The 27174-nt window shown below is 38.6% G+C and overlaps 1 protein-coding gene across 1 annotated transcript in view; it reads right to left on the reverse strand.

The window, feature by feature from the left end:
* The window catches only part of LOC128886345 (neuronal acetylcholine receptor subunit alpha-7-like), a 454660-nt gene that overhangs the window by 159305 nt on the left and 268181 nt on the right, over positions 1 to 27174 (reverse strand). The window lies entirely within an intron of this gene.

Raw genomic sequence — 27174 nt, forward strand, 5'->3', positions numbered from 1 at the left:
GCAACCGTGGAAATGACGGCGACGCAGAGAAAAGCTTCTAGGGCCCAAGTGAGATAAGTCCTGAAGAAGAAGAAAAAGAATAGGGTTCGTAGTAACAGTGGCTCCTCTCCACCTGGAAGAGCGCATTGGCGCAAGCATGCAATAGGGCACTGGTTGAATTGTCGTTGGCGTTCCTAGCCACTCTTATTGTGTACAGGAATGGGCGTGGAGATTTTAGTGGATAGGTTCTGCGCCAATGTGTAAGCGGTGCACAGAATCCCACACATTCCTCAGTATTTACGAGAAAACAGGTCTTCGAAAATTGCCACTACAATAAAAAAGGGACAACGGGTAGACGGTGGAAACCGTGATCACAATGACGTTATCAGTTTCGAGAAGAAATTATATACTTGAAGTGATGTACCAGAATCTTAAAGCATCGACTATTTGGATGTAGGAGTTCCTACAGAAACAAGTAGTTTAGAAATTTATCCACACTTGAATTTTTTTTCGATATTTTTTCGAAAGGTATCATTTGTAAAGATTTATTTGGAAACAGTAATTTGTGACATTAGGAAGTGCAGCATTAGTGCGGCAAATTGCGAGCGGCACTTTTGTTATTAATTTTTTATACGTTCATTTCCACTGTTCCAATTTCATTTCGTGCTGTTCCTCTCCTGACTTCCATATTTTATTCGTCCTATATCGAATTGGTCGGTCACGATGCTTAAATTGGGTAGTGTGCTTTCAATTGAATTCGTTCGAATCACTTAACGCTGCAATATTTGCGTAACATATTCTAGGGTAAATTATACGCAATCTCTAGTTTAACAACTACGCTACTTATCGATACAATTGGAGGGGTTTAAATCGCTCGAATTGTTTGACATTCAGAAAATTACAATCGAGCAAATGTGCGAATATATCTCGTACCATTTGTATTTCGTTAAAAGACTAAGTCCCAAAGCTTTCCGATAGAAAACCCTTTACTTAACGAAATTATTCAACAAAATGTAATTTAAATATATTTATGTAATTTGTGCTCTTTAGAATATTTTCCCAAACCCCTTTTTAACTTCTACTACCTTCTCACCATCATTTGTAACCTTATCGCCAATTATGTTGCTTGAACCAGTGCAGGAGCTTCTTCATGAAATCCCATTGGACGTTATTAAGCGTAAAAAGGTTTGTTGCTCCCTGTATCCGGATGTTTTCACGAAACATCACTCGGAATTTTTATTCAGCCGACGCACTCCTCGACCTCTCGCGCTGCTGCTATTTCTTCATTCCATTTTCCCCATTCGTTAGCTGCAAACCGACATACTTGATTCTCATTGTTCCCATTACCGATGCGCTCACGAGTTCGCCTCGAAAGAATCAACGATTCCTGAATCGCTTTGCGGTTAACAGCTCCCGAGTGGCGCGCCTAGCACACGCCGATACTTCTTAACGCTACGCTGCTCGATCTCCCTTTTGTTCTCTTTCTGCCGTGTCGATCTCCTCCTTCGTTCTACGATTCGTACACGAGTGCGAATACGAAAGCTTGGACGAGCTGTACTTCAAAAGGGGAAACGACGTTCGACGGACGTAGTTACGTGAGAAATCGAGCATCAATTAACTCGAAGGCAGAAGCTCCACTAAAACTGCTCGGGCTTCTCTCGGGTTTCGCGCCTGGAGAGTTGACCACAAAATGGTTGTCCCGTGTTTTACTAAATGAAGGGTTTATTGAATGGGGTATATTGTATTTACAAGATAAATTGAGTTTATGGAGTAATTTACTGTGTTTGATAGCGCAAAAGTGGACATTTTTGCATTGTGACAATATGAGTTGCTTGACGTGTATCAGGGAACTTTTGAAAGCAGTATCGAGCCAGTATAAAAGTTGTTAGTGTATACGGTCATTGAACACATTTGCCTAAATTAAGTGGTAAGCTTAACATTTCCAAATAAATGTTTCATTATGAAAATGTACATAAATAAACTTTACGCGTGTATATATTTACAATGAAAAATTGATACGTGAAACAAACATTGAAGCAAGAAGTTTACGAAGTCTTCATTCAATTTTGATTTTAGTGTTTCATTGAAAAATGTAAATATAATATATTGAGTGTTCGGCAACAGGTGCTCGAAACTTTTAAGAGAGGTTTTTACATGTCAAAATGAGACAAAAATCAATCATGACAGAATTACGTTTGGATAGTTAGTGCCCGCGTAATTAATTACTGGAAATACGCGTAGAGGGCGCAGAAATCCTTGACTCGTACTACTGCATGGCGCTTCCAATATGGTCGGACTTCATCGACCAGCTGAGGAAATTGAGACTCTGCACTCTGAGAATTCTGAGGCTTTTGGAAAGACTGTGGAATGGTCAACCATGTCAACTTTATTGTTTAAGTTGGATCTCTACCATTCCAGCTATGATGAGGCCTTAGTGGTGCCATCAAAACCACTTCAACCGGCACAGTTGAATACGCAAGGGCGCTAGCCCCTAGTATCTGGTTTCCAAAGGGCACATAGGCGAACATTTGACACAATGCAAGCACGCACTTGCATTCTTGTGTTTCTTTACTTCCCATATTACAAGGGAATAATAGTAACAGGAATACAATTAGAAAAGTTCACTGGCAATGTACATATTTTTATTAACATTTGTAAATAGTGTAAGTGTAATAACGTGGACTAAAGATATTTTATAAACTAGTAAACAAAACTTGAATTTATATTAAGCGTTACTGCATCATTTATTTATTTCTCTTTATTTCTCTAGAATGACTAATAAATATTGACAATACTCAAGCATTGATCTTTCTATCTTTGTATATCCTTTCATCGAAATATGAATGAAAGTGAAAATGAACTGATGCTGATTAGAAAATCAGCGTTCTGTTCGAATTAACATATAGTTATCCATGTCTCGAAGTTTCTCGCTTACGATTCCTCATATTGTAATCGTCATCGAACAGACATTTGTTTCTTCAACCCGAGTCGCATACTATCGACGATTATTACCTGAATATTCTCGATATTATCGATTACCCGATATTACCAGAGTCTCCCTGAGACGTTAAAGCGGCGTCGTAACCGTACCACAACAGAACGCTAATTAACCTGAATGCCAATGAGAGACGAGGCTCCGGGATTCAAACTACTGAACGGAGATTTTCGTGGCGTAATCAGCGATCTAAGATGCTTACCCGAACTTTGAAACGTATCGAGGAATCTTGATTGTTTACGTGTTAGTCAAACACTTTACTTGATTATTCTCTGGGATCTAAAGTTGAATACTACATGCAAAATAAAATAGAAATTCTTCACAACTCAGAGTACATTAACGATAACGTGATGTACCGATAAACTGAGATATAAATAAAAATAGATAACGGTACACTGGTCCCCCGACTGTTTGTCAACAATTTTCTGTCCAAATACTCAATTTTGTGGATAAAAGTTGCTACAATTTTTTAAACAATTGTCGTATAAAAAATTTTCAAAAAGTTAAAAAATTTACCAGGATGCATCGAAATATAGACCAACGCTAGAACGTATCCATACTGGAGGAAAATCCCAAATGGTAGTGAAAAAAGTGTTCAATTACGTGCGGAATGTCCCATACGCGAGGTCACTTTAAACGATGGCAATTTGCACAGATAACGATTGATGATTGACATCAGTCGACTATTCGTGACGATTACTGACTATATCTAATACTTCGTGTAAACTGCTATTAATTATTAACCGTTGCTGACGGTTAACGACACATGGATATTGTTAACAGTTGATAATGATTGCTGATAACTGTAAGGGTTTGATCGCGAGTGATGATGATTGGTGTCGATTGCTGTTTATTATTGTCCATAGAGATACATTGATGATAATAGATGTCTCTTGCTAATAGTCGATGATGGTTAATGTCGATTGATTTTGATTGATGTTCAACGACTGACACCACTAGCCAATAATTTTACTTCTGTCTGACTCTTTTCATACTTTTTAACATTAGGAATATTAATTTTTATGTTCTACATAAATACGTATATATATGCATACATATTTGCAATTACCCTCTCGTAGTCTTTCTAATTATCTTCTTCTCATTCAGTGTTTTTTTTTCAATTTCGAAGACAATCATTTTTTTTATATATTAGACAAAATTTGAGAAAATGAAAGTGAACGGATAATTAGTTTTAGCCATTATTGTAATTTTATATGCCTTCATATTCTTCATATGTATATCCTATAATTTGTACGATAAGACCATATTGCGATAAACTGCTGCATTTATGCGCCACCTCATGCATCGAATACGTACTACGTACACGAAGAGAACGCATCTCAGGGTAACTGAATAAAAAATCAATTACTTGTATGAGTTTCAGCTATTATCGAAGACAAATATTCTTCAGAAGTCAAAGTTATACATTCTTATGAAATCTTAACATACTATCAATCAAACCAAGTTTCTACATTATTAGCACTGATTTTGTGATTTCTCTTTTGAGGATCAATGTGTCGACTTCTTTCCGTACTCGATATCAAACGAAGAAAGAATCGTTTTCGACAGCATTAATTTGACAACTCATTTGGAATGTCATATTCCATTGAATAGTCACATCGATCCACTCGTTGTTTAAGGCGCGTGAATAACATTGCTTATGCAAACCAATCGTGAGATTCTGCAAGGTTCAATCGTCAATTATTTAAAATTTCACGCCAAGAATTCTCATTTACAAAAAAGAGTTACAAATTCGATACGTCACGAACGAACGCTTTTCGTGATCGTTCACCGTAGATCAAAGTGGCTTCCAATCACCGAGACGCTTTCATTAAAAACATTCTGAACCAGGTCATCGATGAGAACTTCGACGCTTTAGTTCGCCACTTTGCCTTTCAACTTCGCTACCGAGTGTCACGTACAGGGCGCTTTACTTAAAAGTGAATGCTATACGCGACGTTTTTTTATAACACACAATTTTCCCCGAAAAACGCCCGACACCGTGAATTTAGATCGGATCTCCATAATTTGACAGCGTCGTGTCTAAAAGGTTCTTCTGTGGTGTCATCGATGATCTCGCTGTTGCTAGAACGTGGACGACACCTCAGCATCGCAGCAGAAGCCTTGATGTTTAAATGGAACTTTGGCCATCTACGTCAGAGGAGCCTTCACAGAGTTAGGCGAAAACACGATGTTTCGCTTAACTCTTCGAGGCACAGGATTTAAAATAAAAATAAAACTCAAGCAGCACAGAATATAGTGTCATGAATATTACCATTTTTATTATAACAGAAATTTCATTTTCAATTTCCATCACGAAACTTGTCGTACACACACGTGAAATAATTACTAACACTAATTCTAAATGTACCAATATCAAATAGGAAGATCATTGCTTTATAGCTATTCGAAATTTTCTCTCTGCTAGTGAGCTCAGATTTGACTCTGCTAAACGTGTTTATCTCGTTTGGGGAACTATTTACATATAGACGTGTGCGTGAGCGTAAGTAACACTCTCCGCGATAAAGGGAAGTCAGTTCTCTGACAGAGCGAACGTCTGAAGAAAATAGAGTGTCTCGAAAATATTCCAACGCTTTCAATCACGCCAATGATATTTCCTCGAGGCGTGCGAATAAGCGGGGAAGTTGAGATGAAAAAGAGGCGTGTTCTTCACCGTTCGTCGAGCACATTTATCAAAACAAGACATTTTGCGAGAGGCAACACTCGCACGTTGTGTACACCGCGTGGAACACGAAACACGAAAACGTTGATATTGGATGACGAATGAGCTGAAATAAACTCTCCGAAATTAGAGATCGTACAACAAAATGGAGACGTGCAATTAGTCAATTAAATATACATCGCTCCACAGTGATAGTGAGTAGAGCATTTTCGTCGAGAGAAATCAGACCCTGAGAATCTGAGACTCTGGCTCGGATTCTGTTTTATTAAATTTGTTTCTTGTATTATTAAATTTGTAACATAAGGCCATTCATCAACCGATGTACGTTAGAAGCTGCTTTTATTCCAAAGGGAATAAGGGAATAATTTCCTTTTTCAATACGCGCGATTCGTCTTCGACTGTTCTAAGAAAGTTTACTATTTCTTGCTGTAAATAACATTGTAATAAGATGTAAATATACACGATATGTAATTAGTAATTAGTTGACCTGCCCGTTTCATAAGGACACTAATCGTAAGTTAGAAAAGTGATGTCTGACCAATTTCGTCTCATTTCACTGCACCGTACAACAGTACGATCCAAATGCGTTCTACTTTGCCTAGAGTCAAACAAAGTCAACGAAAAATGTTAAAAATTTTTGATTTGTTGATGTTATATGAATACTAATATCTGTAGGGATCAGTATTATCTCTGAAATTGTTGTAACAGTGAAATTAAAACAATTCTGCCAACGTAAGTTTATTGATTTATTCTTCTCTTCATCGAAACATAAGTTTTGCTTGATGAACTATACGATTCTTTTATCTGTTGTTACCTGACTTATTATTACTAGATAATATTGTTAAATGCAAATAAACACTCGGTTGATATCTACAGAGTTACCTAAAGATTATGATAATACCTGATTCGGATAAAACCTGTTATGCGGGTTTATACTTATCACGTGTGGAAATGGTTTAATAGTTGAATGGATAAATCCTTGAATGATCAACTGTTGGAAAGGATGCATTCTACATGTTTTAAATGTCCACGAATCCAAATCAATTTTATTGTGTTAACTTGATGAAAACGAACAAAGGAGTATCAATAATACAAAATAATAATTATTCATAATTTTATATCACGTTATACCTCGATGGTAAATTGATTTGGAAGCGAGCAAACCTGCCCTCTGCGAAACTGTTTCTGAGATTTGCGAGATGTTTGTAAATCGATACTGTTTCATGTCGATAACACCGACTTGTACTGATTCTAGCAATCTAATAGTTTCATTTAGTAAATAATTCTCTTTCTGACTTCTAATTCAGGAAAAAAATATTATTCTATTTACATTATTTGTAAGTACAGACTTTCTTTGAACAACTTAATTTAATTAATATGTAAAAAATTCGATTAACAGAAGGAGGCTTCAGAAAGTCGGGCGAGAACACATCCAAGATCTAATAACGAAAATAACAATATTTTTTAAGAGGTATTACTAGAAAAAGAGAGGCTGAAGAGTAGAAGAGGGGGTGAAAAAATCAGGGATGTAAGCTAACGGAAAACGAACTATCCCCATCGAACTTCGAAGCCCCTTATAAATATTTATACGCGAGTGCCTTAAAGTCAGCGCGCTGAATAAAATCCCACCCCCTCACCCTCGAATCCACCCTCTTGTTTTCCCGTCGATAGAGTATGCGTTCGCGTGAGCGCGTATGTTTCCTTCACGCACGTTGTTTGGTAACACAGATAGCATCGTAATGCCCTGTTTTAACCAGAAACCTGCTGCAGGAAGATCTGAACGTTTCCGGAATATTTCTCTGTTCCGATCCAAGGGCTACCCCGTATCGATTCTCTCCCTCGAACGTTCTTCTGCCTTCATACGAGTGTCCTTCTTGCACCGTACATGTGCATGACTTTGTACTATCACTCGAACATCCAGCAAGCATCCAGCAGTCGTTTCGAAAAATCACGTTTCGAGATCGTGCTGTAGGATGAAATTTTTAAACTGAAACCTGGAACGTTCATGCAAAATTGAGGCGGCCATACCTGACGTGCATACTCACTAGACCTTATTGCTCTTCAAAAGTATTTATTCTTATTTTTATTTTTGAAAGAGGAGTTACCTATTAGCCAGTGGTTCATTCAGTGCATTTCAACACACATTTACGTAAAAATATAAAATACCAAATAAATACATCTCGTTAAAATTTCATAATTTTTGCAAGTATCGTGCTTTTTTTCGCCCACCCTGGCAACTAAAAAATATTTTCGTCCTGCAAAGGGTTAAAGCGCGTCCTGGACGTATCAGCTACCCTTGACAGAGGGCAAAAAGCGACGCCCCACGCCATCGAGTCGGCACAATCCGCGATTCACAATTAATCAATCCGCGGCGGCTAAACAACCCCCAGGCGCGTGACTTCAAAGACTGCTGACACCGGTCGCGATAAATCATCGCCGGCTCCCCGATCAGGCCAGAACGTTTTACGGGCCGGACAGATGCCGAAATATCGCGTACGGACATAATAACAGGAACGCGTTTATTTGCCGCCCGTCGAATAAACAGCGCGCCGCAGTTTCGGCATCATTCTCGCCGTTGCGTCGGTTAATTACCGCCATTACATTTATTCCGCGGAAAATATTCCGAGCGTCGGAGCGCTGCGATCCGAAATACATCCGACTGTGTTCGTTTCGCCCCGCGATCATTAACTGCCCCCGAATGCTCATCTAAATGCTGTCAGTTACGCCCTCGTTTAATGATACTTACATTAACGAATACGTGTTTATAGGGTGGGACGTGGGCCTGTGGTTATGGCACATGGCACGTGCGGTTGATTGATTAACATTGCAGTGTGAATTGTCAGTCTTGAAGGGTGCTGAGCCCTTCTTTAAAAAATCGGCAGCTTTTCTAGTGTTGTAGTAAAAAATTACTGTAACAAGGACACAAAGTCGAGTAAAGTACTTAGATGAAGTTGTTCTTATCATTTTTATATCTTCCATGTGTTGAAGTAGGCCTTACGTGTTGTGAAACACCCTGTACAGTGAATGAATACAACTCCGATCCATAGTCTGTATTTGTTTACTTAATACCATTATTAATCTTTATTGTAGACACGTAAAATAGAATTTGGGAATTATGTATTATACAAGAGGCGAGACTCAACTAATATTCCAATAAGACTACAATAAATAAACTAAATACTCTACAATTACAGATAAATTTCATTGGAATTACACGTACAAATTACGATGCTTAATTATTCAGAGTTTGAGGTTACCAACCATCAGTGTAACACAGCCTGGCAATGACAAGCGAAAACTGTGGTGCAGTCCGCGAATTATAATACTGGACGGAGTTAATTCAATTACATTTGTTGGTCGAGGGCCAATTAGGAGGCTCTTTGACGTATTAGCTTGCCAAATAGCAACTTCGTAAATAATTAAGGACGCAACGTTTACCAATTCGTCAACTTGGGTTTATGCAGCTGCGTCGACATCACTGTACTAATGACACCGTAAACATATACTATGAATACCATATCTCGGATCAAACATTTAATACGTCTTCTTTATGAAACTGTAATGGTTAAATGTTTTAATTATAAGTATACGATTACTCTGAATGCAGGAATTAAAAATCAGAATGATTAAATCATTTCTATCCGAAATTGTTTGTTTCATTTTGCAATCGTTTATTTTATGTATTTTACAAATTCTCTACCACTCGAATTAAACAGATTGCTTCCACATTGATTACATATTTATCCCCTATAAAAATATCCATTCACGTAAACATTCGGAGTAATAACGAGCTACAGGAGCAAGTCTGGTGCAATTATCATCATTTCTCCTAAACGTTCGAGCTTTTCCAGACGACGCCGAGGTTTCGAGGAATGCAATACCAAGCTGAAGTGTCGAAAATTAATCAACCCACCTGTATCTGTGCCAGTTTTCGATTAATTTACCTGCTTTATCGGCGTCAATTGCTACAAAGGCGACGTTCTCCGGGCTAGCAGTGCATGCGTTTGACAGGATGTCAGCTAATCGCTTTCCTCGAATCGCGCCTTTACTCCGCCACGCCACTCACCTGTCTCTTCCGCGATCCTACGTGTTTCACGCGCGAACGAGCTTTCATCCCCACCCATCGGGAAGGGGGTTTCGAGAGGGCCAAGGGTGAACCGGAGTTTCGGGGGAGTCAAAATGCCCCGGGGCAACCAGAGTCTCAGTTTAGACACGTTGATTTTCAGTTTAACAGTCACATGGCGCGGCACGGAATTAGCTGAAGCTTGAAAATTTGTAGTCCGGCGTCTCTGTGAGCGAGCTTTGCTGCGAAAACCGTTGGAAAAAAAGTTGGGAAACTGAGTTATTCCCCGTGTTCGGAGTTTCTCATATACAGTGCCACGATTTTAAGTTACATTCAAAATAATTAATACGAAACGCGTGTTACTGAGAATATAAGTACATTTTAAATGTTTCGACTTTGTGTTGTTTGATACTCCATTTATGAAAGTACCCTCATTAGTGAAATGTAAATATGAGTGCTCGGGAAGAAAGGAGAAAAACGAAAATGCAAATAGGATGGATTTAATTAAATATACACTAGTGTTAATTACTCGAAGCTGAATAGTCAATTTGTATATTCATGCTCTCCTTTGGTCTTATTAGTATCGTGAATATTTGTCTCCTTTCCCTTTTGCAGGAAGTATTTTTACAGATGTGTTATCCTTGATTGCGAGTTTTATTATTTAAGATTAAGAATAATAACTAGGGTCAGCAAGTACAACGGAATTGAATTGGAGATGAAATGTACCAGGGGCAGAGATAATATTGATATCGAAGGTTCATACATAAAGATATTATATTCCAGATCCTTCGATGTTTTCATTTCCGCTCGCCAGTTCATGTTATCATCTTCCTGGTCAAGTTCCACGTTTCATATTTATGGATATCTCTTTCATTTATGCTCATCGTGCACCATTTTATTCGTCTTCCCGAACAAAGTTACACCTGCCTCGCTCTGATGACTATAGACGTGTTACCAACGACTGACAAATACAAGTAGACCTAAACAGTAGATGGAACAGCATGTAGTAGGAATATTGAAAGGCCACGAGCAAAGGAGGGGGCCTAGAAATACGTCGGATTAAGGAAAAGGCACCAATTGTCCCAGCAGTAACAATTGATTAAACACGCTCTCCCAGCTTCTCGCGTGTTCGTGTCTCCTCCCTCCACCCCTTTTGCAGCAACGATCGAATTTCCTATTCGACACCAAATTGAAAGTGGTCCACACGGTGACGTCCACTGCCAGCATGTCTGGTACAATCGTGTCTCGGAGGATCTGGTTAGTCTGGCCCGGGAATAGTTCTGATGGTCACGTTGCTGCTGGTACACGAACCGCGGGGTTGGGCCAAAAGCAGCAGAAATTCAATACCCCTAATGGAAGGATCAGGTATCGGTGTGGGGAAGGCGATTCTCGGATTTGAAGAATTGGTCAAAAGTGTTCCCGGTTGGAATTAATTAAACTAATGAAGGGGCGATTGCGTGGCGATGGAAACGAATCTGTGGACTTTGAAAACATGGATATGGACATGGACATGTTGACTTTTCGATGATTATATTAAATATTTTATGTATTTTACAAATTCTCTATTTTTATGTATTTTTATGTATTATGTATATTATGTATATTATGTATTTTTATGTATTTTAGGCTTACTGTATAAATATGGTTCCAATTATTGAAATTCGGAAATTCACATAAAGCTATCAGACACGTATCCATCGTCATTTTACACTCATCTTTCTTTATCTATGATTAGCTCTGTCACTCTAGGTTTCCACTATCATCGGATCGTAAACAACAAGAAAACATGACCAGGGATGGTAATAGACTCTCCCCCTTTTCAGGGTGCGGGTTGGTTCGACGAGGAGAAGTGTCGACTACCGTATAAGTACCATGCCTCTTCGATATTACCTCTCAACGACCTCCACATTCACGCTATGATCCTGATACGAACGTAGCATTTACAATATGAGTGTATAAATTATAATCTACGAACGTAAACGCTTTATTAAAAATAGTTTCGCTATAAGAAATGTATCATTATACATATAATACATTCACTATTTCACATATCGTTTACATTAATGGCATAGCTTAATTTGTGATTCCAAAATAAAAATTTTGTTCCGTAGTTTTAAGAAAGGTATGTACAAGTTTTTTTGCAAGTATAATCACTTCAGAGTTTTCAATTTCAAAGTGGATTTTCTTGAATTAAATGTCCTGTTGTTTCTGACTAAATAAGATAGACTAATAAACTCTTAGAATAAGAGTGACAAAAAATGTCTTTTCTAGAAGAACATCGTAGAACCAGGGTGATTCCCTTACGACATCAATTTGGTTTGCGAACAGAGTGAAACGCCTCGCTGCAAAATGAAAAACGCACGGGCAAACGGAGCGGACAAAAATTTTAATTAAATTCGAGGAAAACGCAGTTGCGAAATTTTCTCTGCTCTGCGGTCCACTCGGAATTTCATTATGCCCCCTTCTTCAGTCCCCGAATTTATATCGCTGTGTTATGAAAAACTGTTCTTATGCGATCCCAGAATTCTGTAATGAAATATATATTGCTTATTTTGCCATATAACAAACAAGAATCTGTAACAATTTTTGTAACAAGGTTGGTTACAGAACAGTAATTGGACTCCTTTTAAGATATATTCGAAAGAACTATGGAATGATTATACTCGTGTGTCTGTAATTGTATAATTATTATATGTATACACATTTTGTATTCATCTCTTCGTTTCTATAAAGAAAAAAAATATAATTATAAGGTCAAATCCATAATCAACCCCATAATTAAATTAAGCAAGAAATATAAATATTCTAAAAATAATCGGAGTTTGCATAGTTTGAGTTTGCATCCCAGCGTTAATAAAAGTTGCTTCGACTACTTTCACCGTGAATTATGAACATTGCATTTGAATTTTCAAGACTGCATGGAGGAAGATAAGGCAGCAGATTTAGCCATATGTGTCGCCCGTTCGCCAACTTGACTGCGGAACATCCCCAGAAAAACGGCTGGTTAACCTACTCAATATTTTACCGTATTAGTCGACGCTCGGAGATTACTCATGGGGCCTCTCATGGTGGTAGGAGAACGCCCGGCGTCGCCTCGAGAGTGGCAATCGTCGATAAAACTGAATTACCGACGTTAATAATCGAGGCAAGCTCACGCGTTTACTCGCGGGACGCTCGCATGTCCAGCGACGCGTGCACTTGAATTATGCACCTAACGATACAGCCTTTAACCCCCACTGCGATCTTCCCGGTGACAATTTCGATTTGTGTACTTGATTATAAAACCGACCCTGTGGGGAGCTCCTTGGCAATGATGCGAAATTCGGCGATCAAACGACGGCTGATTATTTTATCGAGTATTAATCCTTTTATTGCGAACCAGCAATCGTTTGATATTAAATACTGCAAATACTAATTACTATTAGTAATTAAGAATAAGGAAAATATTTATAACAAGAATTCAACATTTTACATGTTATATTTTTATAATATATTTCATAACCTACCCTCTCTATAAAAATTCTCCTTAAGGCTTCAAAAAATTTAAATATTATTCTCAACAATTATTTCTAACCATTTATATTCAAAAGCAAAATTGTGTAAAGTCGTTGGCTTCCCTAGCAAAGATGTCACCGAGCTCAAAAAGAAAATATACCTTATCAGCGAAAGCATTGTGTCTCGAGGAATATCGATCAGCTTTTTAGGGTCGAATGTCGAAGCAAGGCGCAACGGGATCACAATGGATCCCGACGTAAATAGCAGAATATCCAAAGGGTAATCTCTTAAAGGGGCAACATGCCAAGAAAGTTGGTCTTGCAAAAACTTCCGAGGGAACCATTACGCGGTAATTATCAGAGGGTTGGTTCTTTTCCGTGGCGGGATTATCATAAAAATAGGGGCGTATTATCGCGGAAGCGTTTCGTAAGCGCTTGGGGAATCATTGCCCGGTCGTGATAAGCTTTAACAAGCTCGCGTGAAATTTTTATTTTCAATGATAGGAGGACGGATGCTGTCGCGTGACCGCGAAAACGCGCAATATCTGCCGTCGCCATCGCGTGCCGGGGATTTATCATTTCGGAGTTGACAGGGAAAGTAATGAAGTCGGTGGCGTGAAACTCGACCCCCGGATCTGTGTAGTTGGGAACAAATAAAGGGATCTGCTAAAGGGCAGTTTAACGTTTTAGAGAAAACCTTAAGGGATCCTTTAATTTTCTGAAATTCAAAAATGATCAGGTATGTTGTTGGAAAGCGATATAAAAGCGATATAAAAGCTAAAAATATAGTAAGAGGTTATTTTAAGAAGAAGTTGCCAGAAAAATTACTATTGCTGTTAAAGTACATTTTTCAAATAAAATACTTTCGAAGACACTCAACTGCAATATCACGAAACAATTAATTTCAAGATACTGTATCACGTGCAATATCCAAGGATTTCGTTCTACAGAAACATTCTTTGCGGCTAGCTTAATTTCAGTCATGGTTAATTTATTACTTCGTTTATGATATCGCCACACTCTTGGCACGCCGGTGTACCGCGTCGCACCTGTTGGGAAGCACTGTGTTTAGCGATAGCCTTGTTAGCTGCAAACAACTAAATAGGAACCTATGGTACAAAATGGAGGTTTGCAAGTTACAGGACATCATGTATGTATTATATGCCCACGTGTGTTTACATTATACCCTTTTGAAAATCCGCAATCGAAATCAGATCTTTTCGAGTTAGCTCTGATTAGGAATTCAATTGGTGACGAATGGAAGGCTCGGACAAATATCATTTAAAACCGAATACGCTTTTCCCGGTCACGGAAAAGTGAACGCTTTTCGACTGAACTCAACCATGATTTCACATTTAAATTCAACGTGTACCGACGATAGTAATCCACTTCTCGAAAACGTCCATTACGCGACGTTATGCGTGACGGACGCTGCGCGCATAAATTTTTTTCCAGGGTCACCAGGGACGATAGCAATTCGTCGGAGGGCGGCAGTGGATTGCTTTTGATTGTTTTGAATGTACGCTGTTTGTTGGAGGCGACCAGCGTTTATCCCGTCAAATGATCCCTTGTTTGGAAGTCCACTAGCTCGTGAAATGTGTTCATGATTTTTTCACTCTGGAATCATTCTATGACTCTTGATATTCATGAGTGATTGTGACTCGTTCATTTGAACTCCCTCGGAGAAGAATAATTTAGTATAGAATCGTCACGCAACGACATTTGGATAAGATTTTTTATTTTCATAAAATGAATATAATTTTTCATCTTTTCACTGCCTATAAATGCATTTATGAATGCATTGACAGAATGTTTTGTCAGAAAATTTTATTTAAGAGAATACATAAATAAATTATAACTTACAAGGAGGATTTACGAGGCTTTTTGTTGCTCTATAGCCAAGTAAAGGTATTTTCGATGTTACGCGACATACAGCTCTCTGATTAGCGTAACTGCCTCTTCAAAAGTGCGAGTTAAACTTTCTCGACTCCGTAAAATAACTTTTACCGAACGTGGCGTCGTACTTTGTTTCATATTAATATTGTACGTGGAAATATACTGGACGAAACCCTTTTAGTGACAGGTTCTGGTCACAGAGGATGTGTTGGCCAACTTTTAGCGAAATTCGGTAACTAATTCGGACCCTTTCGCCCGCCGTAAAATTTGATGAAAGCACTAAATGTGATACGGACTTTGATTTAAATAATAAATTAAAAATTAGCTAGCAATTTAATACGAACACGGGAACGCCGACCTGGAGGTAATTTGTATCCCTATATAAAGTGGAATATTCAAATGTAAAATGAATGTTTCTAGAGCTTGGCACATTCACATGGGCACTATTAATTCAGAGAATTTATTACTTGATGTGGTTGGCGAATACAATATTTCTCGAAAGATGAGATCCAACCATTTTCGTTTAATTTCGCCAAACATAACGGGAATGAAGTATAATTGTTACACGTGACTTCCTACACTCTCCATAATTGGATTGAAGGAAGGTACGAATTAAAAGACGATTCAATGCAGAAAAATATCAGGGAGCATCTAAATAAGCCTTGTGTTTTATGACATATGTAGAAGAAACCCCAAATATATAATGAAGATAGTAATAATACATCAACTTAAATTCTTAATGAAATAATTTTTATACTATTCGCGATGATCATGCAAGACTAGAATGTGACACTTTTCATTACTTATTGTGGCAATATCTTAATGTAAAACTCTCAATTTAATGTTATCCTTAACTTAATACAGTTCACGCACTCGTACAAGTTATTTTGTAATTCGACCCAGTAAATTACACGCGGCAGCTACTGTATTTCTTGTTCGCGAGTGCAGTAAATTTTTGCGTCTGTTTCCAATGTGGTCCCACAGACAAATAGAACTCGCAACGAAACAGGTGGAAATTATACTCGATGGTCACGTGACCATCGTTGCCTCGCGCTTCCGTTCTTCCCGACAATAAAATTTCCCTTCGCTTCCCTTTTTGAGAAACCGGTGAGTTTATCGAAATTGTTCTACCGGTAATTCCCATGGTGGTGCGAAATTACCCAGAGAGAATTGATCGTCGAGATAAATCAGCCCGTCGAAAACATAAATTTAATTGAACGGACCTTGCCTCGGAGTTAACGCTACCTTTATTCAATTTGCAGCGACTTCCGCGAGGCGGACGTAATACTGCCATACACGGATATTGACTCTGGTACCTCGTTCTGCTTCATTCGGAGGAATTCAGTTGAAACGGACGCTACAGATTATTTTGCAGCTTTCGGAACTCGTGATGCCTGTGTTCAAGATGGTTCTAATGAGGGTCAAGATTAGTTCTGTGTGAGGATCGCAGAGAAAAATTTTCTGTGATTACATGATCTCTAATGTTGAATAAAATCATTTTTTTCTAAGAGTAACGATGGATCGCCAAGATGTACTTGTTTTAAAAACAGCCTCAAATCATTCACCTATAAGGTAAAACATCTGCCGGTCATGAATGCGTTGAATTGCGTATTCCGTTTGGCTAACTTGCCATTACTCAGAATGTTTTCGCTTAGAACAGTTCTCCAGGAACGAATCGTGGATCGTGCCAACAGTATTTTCGAAGCGCAGACGAAGCAACTAGACCACTTATAATTTTTTAACCCTGCAGCCAAACTCGTAAAAGCTCCTCCAAATAAAATATCACGTTAACATAAATGTTGATTTTCGAGCACCGTAAAAGCTGTCCAAATGGAATTCGAATACCTTGAATCAAACTTGAGCACCGTGCATTCAAACAACCTATAAATCGCAAGCGCTGGATTTTTACGGGTGGAAGTGCCTTCATATTTTCACGTGAACGCGAAGGGAAACCGGTTTTACGGGGCAATACATTTAGGACCGATACTCGAACGCTTTCCATGGTGTTTTCATTTTACACGTCTGGGCGTCGTAAACGGCCGAACTTTCCAGATGACGCTTCTAACAAATGAATTTAAGAAACACCATCCCCACTTTTTCGTGCAACGCTTTCAGCGAGGGACGTTGCGGACAAAAAGTCTGTTATCGGTTTTTATTTGAAAATTTCCGGAAACTTTCGGCCCACTGTTTGCGCGAACGTGCGCTATCTCGCGACGGCACGTGCACATTTTACAACCCGGACTAGCGACGAAACATGGAGTTTCCGACGCCCTCGTACCTGGCATGGCCCAATAAAATGCCTCGAGGGCATCTTTTTTACGAGCCCTCCTGGAGCGACATGTGCGACCACCGACGAGATTTCCCATCCCTTCTAACCTGCAGCCACCTCAGACCGCTATCTGTACCCCTACCCGCGTTTTAAGAGCGCCATCCTATATCGCAATATTGAATATGTCGCCGAACACGATGATGATGATGCATTCTCGCGAGGTTTCTTACGATCTCGTTTCGAGGGCTGTTTTATAGAGGCCTCCATTTTGTGGTTTAGGGTGGAGTTTAGGAGGGTAGTTGCATGCCTCGTTACTCTGGATGACATGGTGTAAAAGTGGCTTGGTTGAAGATGGTAATAATAAAAATGCAATGGAATTACTTCATGTAGATATTAGTTTTTAAATATTGAAGCTATGGGAAGCATCCATCACCGATTTGTTTTTTAAATATGGACTTCAGGTGTGTGTAAAATATTTGAAACAGAACTGAACACTTTATTGAATATTTGTAATATTGTTTTATAACACAGAATATTTCATTGGTATGTTTTAATTTTTTTCAAGCTCCAGAAGCGATAGATTGTACATGCGAATTCCGATCGGAAAAAACATCAAACAGGCGAATTGATTTTGGAGCCAGTTAACATATTCATAAACACGCACGACTACGCGCATTACCATCAAACCAGCTACGAAAATTGTTAGTGTTGCTGTTGAAGGACTCTTTAGCCGTGGCCATTCGTAAAATTCTACCCACTTGCAAACAGCAATTTTTCAACGCATTATTTATCACCAATAAAATACATAGACTTGGATAGCTTTAAGCTAGGATACTAGCTAGTGAGTAGCTAAATATTGAATATTCTGGTTCAATGAAAATTAAACATTGCTGAGTGATTTAGTCCGTTATATAATCAAATTCGTTTATTTCAGCGTGTAATTAATGTGAAATAATTACATAAAAAATATTTATAGCGTGACTACTATGGTTGTTACCACGAGTATCAATATACTTAACATTTAAAATTGTGACTTTATGAAATCTGTGTGGACTTCGCCTGACTGACTGTTTCATCTCCACTGAAAGATGGCGCAAGGCCCCCAAAAAATCGGCGAACTAATTAACCAGCGCGCAATAACGATCGGCAGGGCCTCGTCGATTGCACACGACTGCTTTGTCAGTTCGAAACAGGGGCGCCGCTCGTCGGGAATAAAGGGGAGCGAGAAAGCGAATGATAATTAACCGCTTCGCAAATACGCTCAGCTTTGGCGCATTCCATAAGCCAAAAACCTGGATACGGATTTCAATGGTTCAAAGTAAAGCAAACACCGCCATGCAGCCTCCATAAGGGAGTTCGCGTGTACGACGCCTAATGAACGTTTCGGGGGGGTTGCATATTTTGACTACAAAATCGCGTCGATTAATACGGCGGGACCAATCACCAATTTTCGTACGATCCCCCTCCATTTTGTCTTCCTATTTCATTTTTCTAGATTCCTGTTCCTTGACGAGTACCTGGTGTTGGGGAAACATTACAGTGATTTTAAATGTAGAATTAAAACAGTCGTAGACTACTTTTTCAGCATATTTTTTCATTGAGCATCGTTCTTTTTCTTTTTTCTTTTATATTTACCTTTAAATCTACTGATAACAAAGTTCTGGCTTATTAAACTTGCTCGCTCCACCCCAAAAAATCAGAGAATTTAAATAAAATGGAACTCGGCGAAACAGGAACGTCAAAAATGCACAAAGCATAGAGAACCTGCAAACCAGTCTTGATGTGAAAAACGCGTCTATTTAAATCCGTCCAACAATCCAAATGAAAATAGTATTCTGGCTGGTTCGAAAAAATCACTGGATACGCTCGCAGGGAAAAGTTTAACATACAGTTTCGTCCATTGTCGATGCTCATAACGACATTTTTCGCAACGACTGGACCAATCGGCCAGCCGGCTGGCGAAGCACAATTTCGCGTATTTGCCGATTCCTCCGGGCGAAAACGGAACACACGTATCCCCCGTGTTTAATCATCTGCTCCGTTGTCTCCCTCTATTCGACGCCGGCTGGCGTCCATCGAGTTACTGGCTTAATCGTTACAACTCACGAGGGATCGAAAAAAGTAGATTAGGCTACTTTCGACAGTCAGATTGCGCGACCATGCTGCGGCGTTCGCGCACGGTTCGTGAAACAATGTGCACCCTTCGAACACTTAATTTCGAGGGGAGATATTCGAAACTGTGGCCCTTGAAAAAAATTTCACTGAAACAGAAGTTGATTAACGCCCACGAGGGAGAACTGTTGGTCACCGTGTCTAATGAAACTTTCACTAATTGCGAAATGTTCATTGATTCGAGACGGGAACCATGTCGTACTTCCTTGTTGCTGCCGTTCGACTTGAAAACATTGACTGAAGGTTCTGGAAATTTCTGCATGGTTAAAAGTTTGTTTTTCTCCGCGTGGAATTTATGATATGTAATTTAAGGTTTGCCGAAGTACTTATTTTTGCTAATATCAAAATTTATGGATACTATCAAGATTTATTTTCTTAATATTTTAAGATTTCACAATTTAAAAATGTCGTATGTTCACCCTTTCGCCCGTTTCACCTTTCAAGTTAAAAAGTAACAGCAGCTCACACACTGTACTATACTCAATATAGCAGTTGGATCAATGAAAGTTTCATCATAATCGTTGTCTGACAATTCACAGTACTCCCTTGTGAGAATTAATTAGTAGACGAGGAATTCTAGAACGAGACGCGGAGGAATTTTATGGAAGGAATGTTCGAATAATTTTAATAACTTTTACAGTGATTTATGCAATTTCATGTAGAATTTCATTTTCCTCGCGTCTCGTATAATTGAATAATTGAACTTTTGCTTCGAATTCCATTTTATTTGCGACAAAATGTGTGCATTATTAATAATAATTATAATAATAATTTTTGTGTCCAGGTGCAAGCGCAAATCAGTTGGGTATTCGCATGTTACGAAATTCATTGATTCACCTGTCTATTTTCTCACGAAAATGATCTACGTCCATTAACTTTAACTATACAATATTACACCGATAAAACACACACCTGCTGAAATCATAATCCCACCTACCGTATTACAGCGTCCACGGGATCAGCAATGTCCTCCTTCTTTCGTGATGGGAAAGCAAGATGGTATCGTATTTCGTTCAATAATTTTGTTGATATCACAAATCAACGTCTATCCAGAACATAGTTAAAATTACGTTAGAAAACTAGTACACTAAACTCGACTCACTCAAAATGATCGATTACATAAGTCATATATATAGAACTAGGCATGTGTTCAACAAATGAAAAATAAAATTAGCGTAAGTAAAAAAGAATTTATATATAAATAATTAGACTCAAGATTATTATTAGTATTTTCAAAAAGAATACAGGATCATCGTAATTTCTCACAAAAATATCACCTACAGGATTCTCTCGTAACTTTTAGTGCAACAAAACGAAATATCCCATTTCATTTTTTTTTGTTTATAAGCGTTTGCGATAGTTACATTGTGTGCACTAACCGTGTGAAACAATGTGGAAAAATATATACCGTCATTAGTTTCGAAACAAATCGTAGCTATCGCGAGCTATATCTGCCCGATATGTTCAGCAAAATAGCAAACGCCACATTTCATCCGCTTCGCTGTGTACCTCTTCAAACGGCTCCATAAATCGCGCCTGAAAGAGTGTCGGGGTAGCATTCGAATAAATAATCGTACACGAGGGATGCACAAAAAACGTTAATATAATAACAATAATATATATATATATATATAACGTATATGCATGTATACATGGTTCTTCTTACAACAATTTCATCATTTCGTTTTCCCTAGACTACCCATAAAGAGCCACCGAAAGCGGCAGTCGAAATCCGTCACGTTCCATCGATCCGAAAATTCGATCACGTAAGAATTCCCATCGCGAAACGAGCTGGCTTCGTTACTATCCTTTCTACTTCCGGTACGCTCACCGATATAATATGTATATTTATAGTATATTAACATCTTCGTTTCTGGACTCGCTCGTATGCGCACATCGCTTATCTAATGCACTTACAAAAGAAATTGCCCTAAACCCTTTACTTTTTTTTAACTATTTTCGTATTTCCTTCTGAAGGTATGTAATTTACACCGGGGATCGCCAAAATGAGCACTGGAATCGTGCATACCGAGGAGGAAATTTTGCACCGAGTGCATTCCATGCGATCCATGCACCCACGTATTTCCATTAATTCACGTGCTCCGAATGTTTTCGTTATTTATATTTTCAAGAAAGTACAATTTCCAAAAATAATTAAGAATAATACCTTGTAAATACTTTTACAAGCAACACGTTTTGCTTGTAATCAATTCACATTGATTGCAGTACAATTATAAAACAATGGTAACTAAAAAATTTAAATTGAATAATTGAATGAACTTTTGTTTTCACAAATCAATTGGATATTCGTATGTTATGAAATTCATTAAAATTCACATTGATTACAAGCAAAATTTCTCGAATTACCATTGACCCACTAAATTTTCGCATAATTTTAAAAAAGGAGGTGAGTATCAAAACATTAGTGTCACTTACCACACATACACAAGACGTGGTAGTCAATGCGTTAATAAATGATAAATGCCTACCTATATTAACAAACGTTTGAGAAGAAATACGTCTTTTTTTCCTGAAAACGTTCATTTTCTCCACGAAGTGCGTTCCAAGCTCATTTGGTGGTCCCTGTCCTATCTGCACGCCTCTGTGTTGTCGTGTCAATGTGTAGTAATACATGTCAAAGTGGAAGAACGGTAATACGTGTGTCCGAGGAAGTATGATTTATTATTTACAATTACGCGACCGTCTGGAATTCAGACGCCTAGGAATGACCGTGAGACTAATTGTCGCTCGAATGTCCCATTGCTGGAGCGCCAATATACCTAACTGCTTACTGGGTTGATCGATGTTTTACGACTATCGTACTTCGTTGATGGAAGCCTTTCGATCCCTCGGAAGAGTCGCGGGGATCGAGGTGCGCTGGAATGCCTGGCAGTAATCGCTAAAAACGTTCGCAGTAAAAATTCATCATCGAAAGGGAACGATATCTTCGGGTCCCTATTATTCGTGAAGATAACATTCTTTGTTTACATATGTCTGGCAGTTTTCTGTTTGAATAACATCCACACAATTGATCTGGATGCCATAGCGAGAAAGTGTATTAGATTGGTAAGAAAGTGACGAGAGCTTTTCGAGAAAGCAAAAAGCAACTTCTAGGCTGATCTCTATAAAATTTTAATGGTAGAAATGTCAAAGCATTGGATATAATTTTTATATTACAAAACATTACAATTTTCTTATCAATCTAAAAACGATGGTTCGAGGACCAACAATTTTCAAAGTACAAAATGACGCAGATTTTCTTTGCGGTACAAAATTGTCTTAGAGATCTAACGAATAAAATTCTCGAAATTTTAATCTCGTTTGACAAATGGCGTGGCTGAAGAGACGGGGAAAATTTATATCTTTACGTGAGCATCAAATAACCAAAAGTTGCAATATGTTATTTTTATTCTTCAGTCATTATAAGATTAAAATTTTCCCCATTTCTGAATGACGATGTAAACGCACATTGAGCTGCGACGGCAGTGTGAATTTTTTCTGTGAAAATCAAGTCCTATCGACGACGATCTATCCTCAAAAGTGTATAAAATCGTATTGAATTTCTTTAAAGATGCAAGCATGCATAACTAAAGATATTCTTGACCAAAACAAAATAATAAACAACAGCCTCGAAGACTGGAAACTGTAAATTGAAATTTTTTCTTGGGATTCCCAGTTGAAGAACCTGGGAGTATGGAAACTTTCCTTGTTACTAAAGAACTTTGTCTTTCTAACAATTTATATTTTATGATCTTCATCGTTTTCTCGGCAGGTTGTTCACCGCAAATACTCGAGCGCTCGCTCTCGAATATAACGAAATCAAAAACGCATAATGCGGACAGGTATGAAGAATGCCTCTGGCAAGGGAACCGCTGTTCACTTTAGATTTCAATTAACTTTTATAGGATGGTCAATTGCAGCAATATGTTGCTACGTGTAAAAAATTGTAGACGTAACAAATAAACTTTAAATAATATAATTGCATATTTATTACTGTCCGTCAGGTTGAGACGAAGCTCATTCCCACAACTACTTTGAACTATTTAAAAACGTTGAGTCTTTCCCTTGAAAAGGATTCACACGATGTGTATCATCTTATGATTACATAATTCTAGGAAATAAAATTTAATTCAATCCAGGGACATTCTCTTCAGCTCTTCGCTAAAGAATCACACTATGACGGGCGCATGTCGTTTCACGACAAACCGCGTCACCAACGGAACGGAAGTGAGGAAGTAGGGACAGGAAACGAAGCACGTCGTCGAGTTAACAAAACTCACGAACTCGAAAGCAACGTTTTCCGCGTGGAAACAACGCACGATCCACATCAGGGAAGGAAAACCCCAGGACTGCTTTGTCCCTCTTTCTTTGAGGTTTATTTTCACGTCCAAAGCCTTTCATGGCCCTCCCAAGCGTTTATCCTAACGTTTTCGACTTTAGTATTTCACCTAAACGTGGAATATGTTGGTCGGCTGTCCACAATGCTTTTCCTATTTCGATGCATTATTATCACAGTGATATTTCTATCTGATTTTATATTTATATAAGTTACACTTGATTTTGTTAAGTTTCGATTGAAAAAAAAAACAAACCAATTCATGCGCCAATCCAGTAACTGGTCAACAAAATATTAAGGTCAAAAAGTTAAACTGAAAGAACCACGAAGGACTTGGGATATTTTTATTATGGAAACCCGAGCGATACGTATCCGGAAATAATTAATTATATTCACGGACGAACAGGTCTAAGAATCGACGACAGTCGTGGAAAAGGTGTCGCGACGCGGAAGCACGGGGTGCCAGAGAACATCCCGTCGACGAAAGGGGAAAAAATGAGAAGTGAAATTTTATGAGCCCTAACTCGTGAGCGGGAGCGTAAAGCAGCTTTACGACGTCTCGAATGAAAGTTTCATTTCGTGATGGCGCGACACGAAGTCGTCGAAGGAGAGGAAACGGCTCATGGATTAACTTAGCCGGAAATAAACTGTCGTTCGAGGCGCGAGTGTATCGAAAGTTCGATAAAAATAACGGATTGTATGCGGATCGTGCGACGTTGGAAGAAATAAAATCACAAGAGCAAGTAACCGATTGAATCTGAAATGCTCGAACACTTCGAGCAGATCTAGGGGATGGAACGGAAGCTTCGAGCTCAAAGAGAAAGAAATTAAAGTGTCATCGATGACTACGAGGACGAGGAATTTGTAGGAATCAGAATTTGCTCTTGGGGTGTCCCAGATAATATTACACCCTTCACTCTTTCTAATAGTTCAATATTTTTTAATTAATTGTCCACATTTTCAGGACACACAAAATAGCAATATTTTCTTGGACACTCGAATAAATACAGGGACAACTAAATCGAAGCAATTATCTAAGAGACCTGAAATAAGGAATTTCTGAGAGCGTCACTGCGGCAATTACGGTGTGCAAGAAGATATTCCTGAGGGAAGGAAGAGGAGAACTATTCTAGAAAATAACTTACACTCCCCTACTGTAACAGTATTGGTTTTACAGCCACTTTAAGGGTTAAGAAATCGTCTCTAATAAGAGTAATACTACCAAAAGAATGAAATTTTAAAACGAAATTCAACAGAAAACTAAAACGTAGAATGTTCGCACCCCTCGTCTAAGCGGAATGAAATAATTCTCAATATAAAAAGAAACAAAAACACTCGCGTGGGAGATCAATAATCGTCTCCTAAAGTAGAATACCATCGGAAAGAAAATGGAGAAGATATGATTTGCCAATGCCTTACCTGGACGAAGCAGACATGTTTATGGTCCTTCGTTTCGAGGACTATTCTTCAATCCTCTATGACGGCTAAAAAACGGGTCAAACATCGCAAGTGAACGTGAAACCTCACGTGTAGTCCCGATTGCGAAATGGTCCCTAAAAATTCCACTTATCTTTCATTGCTACATCGACGGATCGTGAGACAGTCTCGATTCGAAGCTAAGGTTTCCTCGATAATGCGCCGCGGGGACGTAGAATTCTCAGAATGAAGCAGACTTCGCTCGCGCCGTGTAGACGATTCTTTGTCTACACTCTTTGGACAGAGTAGTCATAGAGGATTAAAGTCGGACGTGTTCGCTGGACGGACATCCACGCCGTGTGAAGAAGATCCCTGAAGCACTCGCTTCGGAAGCTTTTGCATGAAAGGAACTGTTGTCTCTCGAACGGAGAGACACCCTCTTTGTCGGTACATCTAACATCACACGAGGAAAGTAATCTAGATGAAGAGCTTATCTCATGACAACGCCGGCGCCGAGCGATCGTTCGTCTTCGTTTTGCGCAGCTTTACTGTTGCGAATATGTTTGCCCTAGAAGAACGGAACGGTGACGGGAATTTAGTGCAATGAACCAAACTGAAATTTCTTGTTATTTCTCTACTGCTATGTTTTATAATGTTCATCGCGTTAAAATGTAGTAATTCAAGAGGTTAATCAGGAAAGAATTTTGTTTATTCGCTAAGAAGGACAATAATTGATAACATTATTTGAGGGACAGAGAACAAATTGTGTGGGACTTATTCAACCCCTTGAATCATTACAAATGACTTCTCAAATCTTTGTAACGATTTTATATTAGGGCTGAAATTTCTTGTCGAATATTTTCTGTTCATACATTGGAATATTTTATAAAATCGATCAAATATCCAGAATCTAGATATTTGATTTAATAAATAATTCAAACTGTGTATGAACAATAACGAATAATATTATTCACTAATTCAATAAGTGAATAATAATATTCAAATAATAATTTTCATGTACTTAAATACTCAAACACTTACATCCATAGAATAATCGAACACAAAACAATTCGAAGAATTTCAACCTAACTTCAAACCGCCACTTTGTTTCCAAACGTAGAATATAAAAAATACTGCCCCTATTATTTCGCGCGGCTCTACATTACGGTCGCAAAACAAAACCGGTTAAGTGTGCGCGAGACCTACGAACCTGCTATCGCAAACTTGCGCCATACATCGCGAAAAACACAAACAACTATGTATAACAGTCGTTCAAACATTGGCAGAAGTAAACGCAAATAAAACGGTAAATTCCTACGTATACTGGTCGGAAACGAAATGCTCGTTAGCGTTAAAATTTTACCAAATGGCCGCGAGAAAATATAATAAAACGAGACTCGCGGGCACCGCGAATGAATTCCTCGGGAGAGGGAAAGAGAACAAAACAAATAAATAAATGTGAAAGTATTTAACGAAGTTTATAACGAGAAAAACTCGAACACCGCTTAAAAACGGTAACACGATAACGGCCATTTACTTGCGGGCGAATAAGCGTTGCCAAATATTAAACGCGACTCGATAAACAAGGTTTTAGCGTTTCGCTATGGAACACCGTGGGAACGGAATTAAACTTTTCATGACATCTACGTACAATATATTCAAATGAACCAGCCATGCCAACAAACAACACCGGAAACCAATTTACACGATTAGCGAGTGAATGTTTGCGCATTATATTTCGCGTTTAGATCGTTCACACAGAAACAGGTTTACACTGTCGTTCTTGTTTGACGTGGCAAAGTATTTTCCCCACTCGTTAGGTATTGGCGTGCGGCACTCGTAGCTAATGACACGTTAATTTGAATCATCGA

This window comes from Hylaeus anthracinus, unplaced genomic scaffold (assembly GCF_026225885.1).
Source record: "Hylaeus anthracinus isolate JK02 unplaced genomic scaffold, UHH_iyHylAnth1.0_haploid 11982, whole genome shotgun sequence".
Lineage (NCBI taxonomy): Eukaryota > Metazoa > Arthropoda > Insecta > Hymenoptera > Colletidae > Hylaeus > Hylaeus anthracinus.